At 36.4% G+C, this 11,342-nt stretch overlaps 1 protein-coding gene across 11 annotated transcripts in view; it reads right to left on the bottom strand.

Annotated features, from left to right (window-relative positions):
• The window catches only part of ZNF521 (zinc finger protein 521), a 344,704-nt gene that overhangs the window by 329,640 nt on the left and 3,722 nt on the right, over positions 1-11,342 (bottom strand). Inside the window, exon 1 of one of the 11 annotated variants that reach the window (XM_063716867.1) lies at positions 8,161-11,342. This exon is cut by the window's right edge and continues 1,294 nt beyond it. The exons of the other annotated variants lie outside the window; for them this stretch is intronic. The gene's annotated coding sequence lies outside the window, so the exon portion shown is untranslated. The remainder of the gene's footprint in view (positions 1-8,160) is intronic. 11 annotated transcript variants of the gene reach the window in all.

The raw sequence follows: 11,342 nt of genomic DNA on the forward strand, positions 1-11,342 counted from the left end.
CCATTTAATAAATGTTTGCTAAGCACCTACTATATTCCCAGAAATATTCTGCAAGGTTGGGGACACAGAGATGGAGGTGGGGGAACAAGACACTGCAGCCAGTGTAATAGGGAACACAGAACGAAAAGAAAGGTTAGGAAAAAAATCCTTTCTATAATATGTCAGACACAAGATCTATTAGTTACAAGGGAAAGTACTGACAATACCAAAAATAAAAATTTGGAAGTTCTGTATGGCAAAAGAGAAAAAACTACCACCCACAAAGTCAAAAGGCAAACTGGGGAAAATATTTGCAACACATAAGTCAGGCAAAGAGCTAATTTTCTTAATAATATGAGCTGCTCTTTCAAACCAGAAGATAAAAAACCCAAGGAAATAAAAAGGCAATTCACAGAAAAATAAATACAAATAGTTTATAAACAATCGAAATGATGCTCAATCTACCTCATAATTACAGCAATGCTAATTAAAATGTCAATTAAATACCAGTTTGTTTTTTCACAAGTCGCATTAGTAAGGATGAAGTATTTAAACACAGGCACTCTCTAACCCTGCTGCCAACTGCAGCGTGAATTGGTCTTACTTCTTTGGAGGGCACACTGGCAGTATCCATTAAAATTTTAAATGCACATTATCTTTAACCAGCAATTCCATTTTTAGGAATTGATCCCATGTATATAAAATCATACATATCAGCATGAATGTATGCGTGCTTACTGTAACACAGGTAAGTAACTAAAAAGAAACACCCTAATGACCAGCAGCTGCGGATGGACTAAACAACAGCCCATCATACAATGGATAGTGTAGAGTCATTAGAATAAAGGGGAGAGATCATAAGTGCTTATATGGAAGGGCTGCTAGGAAATATATTTAGGAAAGAGGACAACATAGAGATCTCCCACTTTTGTTTGGGGAAAAGAAAAAACACTCACATATATACATCGCAATTTAAGATTGGCCCAGTTAGCTCCCTGGGTACATTAGCCCAGCTAGCTATACTCACTGTCTCTGTCTAACCACGGAACAGATATTTAAAGAATAGTTGGAAGGGGCAACATATAATCGGCCGTCCAGAGTACCGATGCATCTCACTCTGACCTATCTTGGAGAATTACACGGATGGTTAAGGGTTGAATTCAAACAACCTCTCACAGACTTGTGTGTGTGTGTGTGTGTGTGTGTGTGTGTGTGTGTGTGTGTGTGTGAAAACTACAATTAAGAATAAAGACAACAGAAAAGGCATAGGAAATGTGAGTTGAAAGTGGAAAAAAGTGCTAGTAGACATATTACTGTTTTCATAATCTTTCACAGTTTTTCTACATTTTTTTTCTTTTTTTTAAGTTTTGAGATGGGGTCTCACTCTGTCACCCAGGTTGGAGTGCAGTGGCGTGATCTTGGCTCACTGCAACCTCCACCTCCCAGGCTCAAGTGATCTTCCCACCTCAGCCTCCCGAGTAGCTGGGGCCACAGGCATGTGCCACCACGCCGGCTAATTTCTTATATTTTGGTAAAGATGGGGATTCACCATGTTGCCCAGGCCTGTCTCGAACTCCTGAGCTCAGGCGATCCCCCCGGCTCGGTCTCCCAAAATGCTAGGATTACAGGCGTGAGCAATTGCGCCCAGGCATTTTCTTTTTAATTACAGAATATACTAATGAATTGTCGATGCACTATCACAGTTTAGTATTTACTAAGCTCCTTGATGTGAAAATTGTGCTAAGAATTTGCAAAGATCATAAGCAGAAACATAATTAGATGACTAACATATATTTTCCTAAATATCTAAGAGATAAAATAGAGAACAGTTGTTAAATTGTCTCACAATTCCAGAATGAGTGAGTTGATCAAGTATTTAGAGAGCATTATAAGGATTAAAACAAACCCAGATATTTGAAAGTTAATAGACTTAGGTAATGGAAAACTCAATGAATGTAGCTGTAGGTAGTTTACTTAGAATGGGAAAACCAGGCCCACAATTAAAATATGGCCAGAACTTGCACAGAAGTTAGCCACGTGCCAATGATACAAAAGGAATACCGTTTATGTGAACTGAAAGAACACTATTGTTGTAAAACTAAGTAAAATCTAAAGTTAACATTATGAGAGACACAAAGAGGCATATAATACGTCTTCATAGACTGTTAGTTCCATGTAACCCATGAGCAACTGGGTCTGACTGGTTCCATATTGTCTCCCTAGAACCTAACACATACTTGGTGCTCAATAAAAAATCCTTTAGAATGCATGACCATGTTCAGTATCTTTCATTCGAAAACATATGAAACTTCAGGATTTGCTTGAAAGCGCTTCCTCCAGAATCCTTCCCTGACCTCACTGATATCGCTGTTTAACAGTCTCATTAACATCGGTGCTGTCCCTTCACAGGAATGGAAATTACTAGCATCTTGTTTATTTAATATGTTTCCACTGCTTGATCATAACTCTACCAGGATATAGACAATATGTCTCCTCATAACATTCTCAACTGCTAGCACTCTTAGACTGCTAAACGACTGGTAAAACACAGTAAATATTTGTTAATTAATCAACTGGCTGAATTAATGCATTTGTTTGTGTGTCTACATTTGTTTGTCTACATTGTAGGTTACGGAGATTCAAAGAAAAGGGACACCAAACTGTTCTCAAAAGGCTTACAGAGAAACCAGGAAATGAAGTGCCACAGTTTCTTTGACATATGGGGTATACGGGAATAACAGAGATGGGTCACTTTAAGTTAGGTGGGTCGGAAAAAGCCTCTCACAAGATGTGAGATGAAAACAATATTCAAGCCTTTATCATTACAACACCGACTTGAAAATCCACAATCTAAGCCTAGAAGAGATTCAAAGTGAAGCCATGGACATCACTAAAGGTTTGGGACATGCTGCTGCATGAAAAGAATACCAGCATTTGGGCAAATAGATGAACATGAATTGAAGGTGGCTAGTCAAACTAAATTAAAATGCTGTCTTTAAAGTAACACACTTTGGCAGGTTGTGGTGGCTCAGCCTGTAATCCCAGCACTTTGGGAGGCCAAGGTGTGTGGATTACTTGAGGTGAAGAGTTTGAGACTAGCCTAGCCAACATGATGAAACCCCATCTCTACTAAAAATACAAAAATTAGCCAAGCGTGATGGTGCACACCTATAGTCTCAGCTACTAGGAAGGCTGAGGTGAGAGGATTGCTTGAACCCAGGAAGTGGAGGTTGTAGGGAGCCAAGATAGCACCACTACACTCCAGCCTGGGTGACAGAGTGACATTCCATCTCAAAAAAATAATAATAATAAATAAATAAATAAATAAATAAATAACAAAATCAAACAACACACTTTCACCTTGGCTCAAATGTTTTGGACGGCCAAAGGTAAATGGGGGGTCTTGATAAGAAATCACAGTGGAAAGCAAGGCTGTCCAAACTGCGTTTGGAAATTTTGGCCAGTCTTTGATTTTGTTCCATCAGCTACAACTCAGTCAAGTTCACAATTTGAAATTATGTTTGCCCCATTAATATGAATTATTGATCAACTTGCAAGAATCACAATTTCTCAATGTAAGAATTCTAGGATGTTGGAGCTACAAGGGAACTCAGAAGTCACTGAGACCCTTTTTTTGACTGTTAGGAAATGAAGTGATACTGATTCCACTGAAGTTTATTGAGCACTTAGTATAGGGCAGGCAACTGGCTAAGGACTCTCCTAGCCTAGGGACACAGGGACAAAGACAGAGCTAAAAAGCCACCATAGAGGTCTGCCAGCCCATCACACTCATACTGGGTTTTAAATATGCAAATCAGCAAGGATAAAAAACAGTTACATTTAACAGGAGCTATAAAATGGTGTTATTATCTTGTAATGGTTTTATTTTGAAGATTAAAAATTTGGTATAATGATGCAACAGTTATGTAAATGACCTATATGATGTTGGAGGAGGCAAAAGGGATTTCATGTTGATCATCTTTTTCTTCGGTCAGTTACACTCCACCATCACCATTCATTCCAGTGCTCACATCTTTGAACATGAAGACCATCAAGACACCCAATATCATTATCCTTAAATTGTCTCACTTAAGATCCATGACTCAGTAAAAGTTTATTTCGAAGCATTCACCTATCTCTCAGGGGAAAAATAGTCAAACCTGCACACTATGGACTTTTTAGTACCAACCTGCTGCATTCCCTAGTGTTCTACGCCTGCACATTTAATGGAATAAGTTCCTTGCGACTTCTTTCACCTCAATTTTCTATAGCAGGGATTCCTAACTGAAGTTTAGTTTTGCTGTTTTTTAATATCAACATCATACACATTCTCCAAGAACCTCCAATTATCTTAAAGGATGCCTTAAATTCTTTAAACAATTTAGAAAATTAATTAGCTTCACCATTGCACGATTAACTTTCAAAAATGTTATCCAGAACTTTTAGGAGGGGTAAAAGATATTGCAACATCAATGACCTAAGTCCAAAAGAGTGGGAAGTAAAAGTTCTATATATTGTGTTTAGTTGTTTCAGTTCAAGTGGACATATTTCCCTTTAGATTATACGAGAAAACAAAGCTAGCAATTCTTAAAAAGTATAGCTCATCAAACTTTCGGTGCCAAAAATGTTTTTGAGACTCATTTTGTCTAACTGCTTCATCTGACCCAACTCACAGAAAAAGTTAACATACCATACACATGTATGTCCTTCTCACCTGTAGAGCTTTCTTCCAAAAACTAAAAAGCAATGGAAAGTATGTAGACTCTCATCCAGTTTTCTAGACTATAAGCTCCATAAGAGCAAGGCTTATATATCTGTTTGGTTCACAGCTGAATCCTCAGAACCTAGCACAGTGCCTGGGATAAGACAGGCATCAAAAACCAAAACACAACAAAACAAAAACCCCCAAAACTTGTTAAATGATGAATAAGCTTCCTCATTTTAGTGACAGAAAGTCTAAATCCTAGAGTACAGAGGGTAAATGGCTTGCCAAAACACACGGTAAATCAGAGTATGCTCCCGTGCTCTTCCTGCTCTGCAACCATTTCCTTACAAGCACTAGTATCCAAGTCACAATACTTATGACCGTAATTAATTGTTTGTTTTTATTTTCAACTCTTTCCAGGAATTAATATGCACTCCCTTGAGCCCACAGTTCTTCTTAACCTTTGCCTCACGTCTGCAAAACATCATGCAACTTTGCAAGTTGCACACTGACAACCCCAAACCCCTCTACGTATAGGAACTTCAGACTCCATACATCAGCATTCAAGCAATGATTCTGTTTTGGCTTCATTAGTACTTGGTAGAGCAATGTTTGTGAAGACTTTACAGCCTTTTTCCTTTTCTTTTCTTTTTTTTTTCTTTGAGACGGAGTGTCGCTGTGTCGCCCAGGCTGAAGGCTGGGGTGCATTGGCGCCATCTTGGCTCACTGCAAGCTCCGCCTCCCAGGTTCACGCCATTCTCCTGCCTCAGCCTCCCCAGTAGCTGGGACTACAAGCGCCCGCCACCACGCCTGGCTAATTTTTTGAATTTTTAGTAGAGACGGGGTTTCACCGTGTTAGCCGAGATGATCTCAATCTCCTGACCTCGTGATCCGCCCGCCTCGGCCTCCCAAAGTGCTGGGATTACAGGCGTGAGCCACCGCGCCCGGCCTTCCTTTTCTTAATGTATAAAAGTAATCAATGAAAGACAAAAGGTGCTGATAGTGGTGATAAAAAGCATATGTCTGACAAACTTAACACAACTAGGACAACCTAAATCATTAGGAATGCTGAAAGCAATTAATATGTATTCTTATTCAAGCACTAACTGGACCTAATCTGGCTCTATTGTGAGAGATAAGAATATTAGTTAAGAACATGTATGAAATGCTGGAAATTGTTTCTTGAAGTCAATATAAAGTTTAAAGCACAGTGATATTTTTTAGATTCCAAGTCACAGAAACTCCTATAATATAGCAAGTTATAGTTTACTGTGTGGACTGTTCACCTCACTACAGGTTTCAACAAATGTATTTTGTATGAATATATGGAACTGTCTGTAATCAATGAGGATTTTGTCCCTATCAGGTAAATAAGTTTCCATCTTGACATATCATATCCCTCACAGTATACTGATGGGATAATAAATTTTGAGAAAAAGCCAAACATAAGATGGAAAGAGAAGGTAATAAAATCAGTGAAACAATGAGACTCAATGATACGCTGATTTTAATTTCAAAAAGGAAATCTTATTCTTTAAATGACACCAATTTGAATTGGAAAAAAATCCAATTTTTCCCTTAAAACATTATTAACACTTATACGGACTTACTAAACAAAGTGTATTTCCTATAGAAGGTTTAGAGTATGTTTCTGTGTATATAGATTATGTATGTGTGTGTCTCACACTATGTTGTGATAACTGAGGGACTTAAACTCTTGGGTTTCACATATAAAAAAATTATCATAACCAAAATATCGAAATATAAATCCAACAAACTGCACTATTATGAAAACAAATATTCTGAATGTCAATCACTTGACCTTGCTCAGATTGGGAGAGCTATGATCATGCGGGAATAGTATATATGCTTTCCAAACCAAATCATCTTTATTTAAAAATAAGATTCAAAATGAACACGTACCTAACACATATACACATAAAAATGACAGACATACACATTTCTGTTCTTTTCAGGATTTTTCAAAGCATTTACTATCCCATAGAATGAAAAGAGATGCTGCCCCAAAATAATAATTTTTAAACTTATCTTTTTAAAAAAAAATGTTCTAAGAAAGGGGAGTTTTTACACAGTCATATTGGAATCTAAATTTGTTTAATGACCAAATTATAAACCTCTGCAATCTGACAACTAGAGTAGAAACACTAACTATAGTATGTGCTGCCATAATAATGATACCCACAAGATCAGCCCAGTGCTTGTAGCTGTGGCAGGGTCCCCAGGCAGCAGGATAACTGCTGCTTGATCATTATCCCTGCTAAAACTGAAGCTACTGAAGTTTTAAAGAATTCATATCTTACTGAATTTCTTTCATCTCTAATAATTACTAAACTGGCATAATTACTTATACTAGAGGTGGAATGTGATGCATGCTAAAAGCCCAAGGTGCCTAAAATTAAAGTTTTTTATTAAAAAAAAAAAAAGCCGCGATTCTACTTAGTTTTCAAAGATTTATCTTGTGTCAGGCTTTTTATGCCAGGAGTTGCATAATTATTTAAACCATTTAAAAGCTTTCCTTACACTATTTGATTAATACTATAACAGAGCTATTTAAATTTACTAATGTTAACTTTAATGTTTAAGTTTTAATTGCTTTGTAGTAACACTGTTGCAGAACATATTTTAAATCAGACAAGTACGCTTTCATTACAACAAACAAGGTATATGCAATCCTAGCACCATGTAATCCCCGAACAAAAAACAGGAACATTTCAGATTTAATTGAAATGGGATTAGAAAGTTGCATGCATCTCCCCCACCCCTAGAACTAACTTTAACCTCTGACAGCACAACAGGAGTCAATGAAGAAAAAAATTAAATACATCTGGGAAAATACTTAGCTACAGGTTTGATGTAGAATATCAGCCTTTGTATCAAAATCTCATTCAATTCAAAAGCATTCTTTCCCATCTTACTTAATGATAATATTTACATTTTTAATGATGCAGACAGCTGCTAAAATATACAAATATTGCAAGTCTTAAAATCAGTTTCTCTCTTAAAATTAACTGAAAAACTGAACATAGTATCCATTAAATCCAGCCATGAGGAATGTATTCTGTGGCAACAGAATTAATGACAGTAAACCAGCAATGTGAATCCTGACAGATGAATTAATAAAAAACATTAATAGGAAAAAGAGACCCTTCATAAAATTCTTAATTGACCTTAGTAGACCTACTCTTTTCTACTATCAAAACCTCTTTCTTCTTATTACATGCTTTTACATCAAAATGAAAACTCAAGCAAGTATACTTAATAATATGCTTCAACTTATGTCAACAAGTATTTAACTAGAATTTACCAGACTAACGAGCCCTCACAAACAGACTCCTTTAAAAATAGAGGGAGGCAGGTACAAATGTTCCTCTAAGGTGAAAAGAAATCTCCTACAAATATGCTACAAGTCTTGCACTAGACCAAATAAGCAAGTACAAAGAACTAAGTATAATTACCAGAAGCAAAAAGTTGAAAAATTCTGTCATCACTGTTAGACGTCACTGCTGTCAGTAAGAATAACTACAGTGGTTTTTAAAGGATATGGAAATACTCTGGCAAAACAAAAAAGAAAAATTATTAACAGCTTGCTTTATAAAAGGCTGCTTGCTAATCTCAAATCCCTTTGTAATTTCATTTTTACATGTATGCTTTTATGTTCAGTATCCTATTTTTTGTCCTTTTTTGGCTGGATGAATAAAAGACAACAATCCACTCATGCATCAAACAGATGTTTTTGTTTTTAAGGCCAAGTGGAATCTTATGAATTTGTGTGCCCTCACTTTAAGAAAGATGCTGCCAGAAGTGCTGAAATCATGAAACCGGCGTTTTGGAAGAGACTCACTGGACCATCAGTTCTGGAACTTTGACTAGCACTCATGGGATCCTTGCCAACTGTAATTGCTGTTTTTGTTTACGTCGGATTGTCTACTGATTGGACTATAATCAATTTAATGACTTCAACATCTAGTCAGTATAATTTAGAGGTGGTGGAGGGAAGAAACAGTCACTGGTTGATAGATGAATAGAAGAACATTTGCAAGTGTCTGAAGGAGTATGGATGTCAAACACTGTTTGAGCTTCTGCAGTGTTTCCAATAATCAGGCTTTTTAGCATACAAGTCCAAAAGTAAAGCATACATTTCTGTGTGCCAATTAGTAATTTTGCCTGTACGATCATGAAAAGATATATCTCTCTCTCTAATTTGTGTATGTATCTTTTCATATTTTTTTTAAAACTTACCTTAGGTTAAAATCTAATCATGAAAAAAGGGAGTCACAACCTATCTAAAAATAATTTTGAGGGAAAGCCATATTGCAATTTTTAAAAGCAAAGCACTGCACTGTCTTAAAACAATTACCTTTACACACAAAATTGGGGGCTTTTTTTTCTAATTATGTCATCATTTCCAAAATCAAAACTCAATCTTTACTGATGAGTTTTTTTTGTTTAAGAAATGAAACATATGAAATATAAGAGAAACACTTTTTTTTTTGGTTATACTTCACCTGTCTACCCATAAGTATATATATTTTGACTTTGAAAATAAGAGAAAAAAATGTGTTTAAATAAGGACTGGAGAGTTTAATGTTTCTATTAAGTTTCAGGGCCAGTACAAGCTCCCTGAGGTGGCTTTTCTAACACCTACAATTTTTAGAGCTTTTCCACTAGAGAATACAGCCTAATACACAGGTTTTCTTACTTTCAAAAGGTTTCGGGCTTCAAATCCATTGCCTTTACATTCAAATTCTATAGTTTACACTTCTTCTTTAAATTGCAGACTAAGTTTTGCCACTCTATTATATTTCTAAATAAATTACTCTACTCAAAAATAAAATAAAATAAACCTTCATAAGTACAAAAGAAGGTAAATGGGGGAAAGGTCAATCACAAGTGTGATAACTTCAAAATGTGCCAAGTTACAAAGGGTTAGCTACTGTGACAGCCAAGTTAAACAAGGCACTTCTGGGGCTCTCTTTCTCCCTGGTTCCCACCACTCCTCTCCAGAGGTCCCTGGTATGGGTTTATGAACACCTGAGGGTTCAGATATCCTAATTGTGTCTTGTGTTTAACTTGGCCATTTAAATGACTAAGTGCTCCCCTCTCTCCTTCCCAGCTTTATAACTTGGCTCTTACTGAATATATCACACCTTTATATAGTGGACCACTTTTTCCTTTTTACAGTGCTTTTTGGAATAAATTTTTTTAAAAAATTGTTTGTTATTAGGTAAAATGGCCGAGAAACTTCCATCAGAGAGGCACCACAAGAAAGAGAATAAATAGCCAGCAAGAAAAATAGAAGTAGGTCACAATTGACCAATTTGTTGCAACTGATTTGCTGCCTCTAAAAATAAGCTGACAGGAGAACTATTTGGAGTCAGGTAATCTACTCAAGTACCATCTCTACTCTCAGGAATTGAGACAAATATCCAAATAATATAAATGGGGCAGAAAGAGTGACTCATTTAATTGTCTGTCCATCCATGCCTCTAAATACTGGCTTCAATTCTCCATTTCATTAAATAGAAGGGGTTATCCTGAAGATTTGTACCATAAGGACAGAGTAAGTTTCTCGACTTTGTATGTGGGCTGATAGAATTTTGATGCTAGGGCTTTGAGAGGCAGGAGGGGTAAAGGAGTTCCATGTTTCAAAATATATTTCCAGCTTTTGCAAATAGAAAAGTGAATCTTTTCCGTGTTTATCAGGTTTAATGCACTTTAGAGGAGGTAAGTAGACCAACCAGGGCCTGCTCCACTGAAGCTAGAAACATGGTACCTACTCTCAGGAGGTGGGTTCTTAGGACAATTACACTGCAGTTTCCTACAAACAAAAAACCCAGCATACTTTTTCAAGTAAACATAATTATTCCTTCAGAGTACTAAATTATGAGAATTCACACAATAAATTCAACTGTTAATAGAAATGTCCTGGTAGTCTGTATTTTTAAGCATTTGGTTGAAAATAAAGACTCCAAACCTAACTGACATTGTGTCTTAATGTTTTTATCTGCCTTAGGTAAATGACTTTCCTGAGATACAAGTTTCAAATTATGATATCGAATTGACAGTCATGTCAACAATATCTTTTACATCTTGTTGGTTAAAGTACTAGTATGCATGTAAGACAGAAGTTGGAAATTGAGTGCAGAACTTCATGTTTTATTTAGAAGGACCTATTGCATTTTCGTGGTTTCCAATGCCTCCTTCAAGTTGGCTATAATCTACATGGTTTTGAAATACTGTCACTCATCTAATAAAATCAGACGTTTTATCTTTTAATTGCAAACCTATTAATCAGTTATTCATAAATGAAGAAACACAATAGGACTGCCTTTCTATACCTGCTGATAGCAAAGTGTTGTTCACTGCATATTACTACTAATATGATACCAGAACACAGGTCATAATAACACCTCCCTGGCTTTTCTATGATCCAAGTGTGACCTTCTGAATGATATAATGGACAATCCGCATACTCAGAACACTCCTACAACACATTTTGAAAAATTGGAGACCCTTCCAAGAAGACACAGGGCAATCAAAATACTGAAGAGAAGACTAGGTATTTAACAAGAGCCACCCAGAATGCCCTTCCTCTTCTTCAAAACCGCTACTAATATCAAAATGATTCGTTTGATAT

Source organism: Pongo abelii, chromosome 17, assembly GCF_028885655.2.
Source record: "Pongo abelii isolate AG06213 chromosome 17, NHGRI_mPonAbe1-v2.0_pri, whole genome shotgun sequence".
Lineage (NCBI taxonomy): Eukaryota > Metazoa > Chordata > Mammalia > Primates > Hominidae > Pongo > Pongo abelii.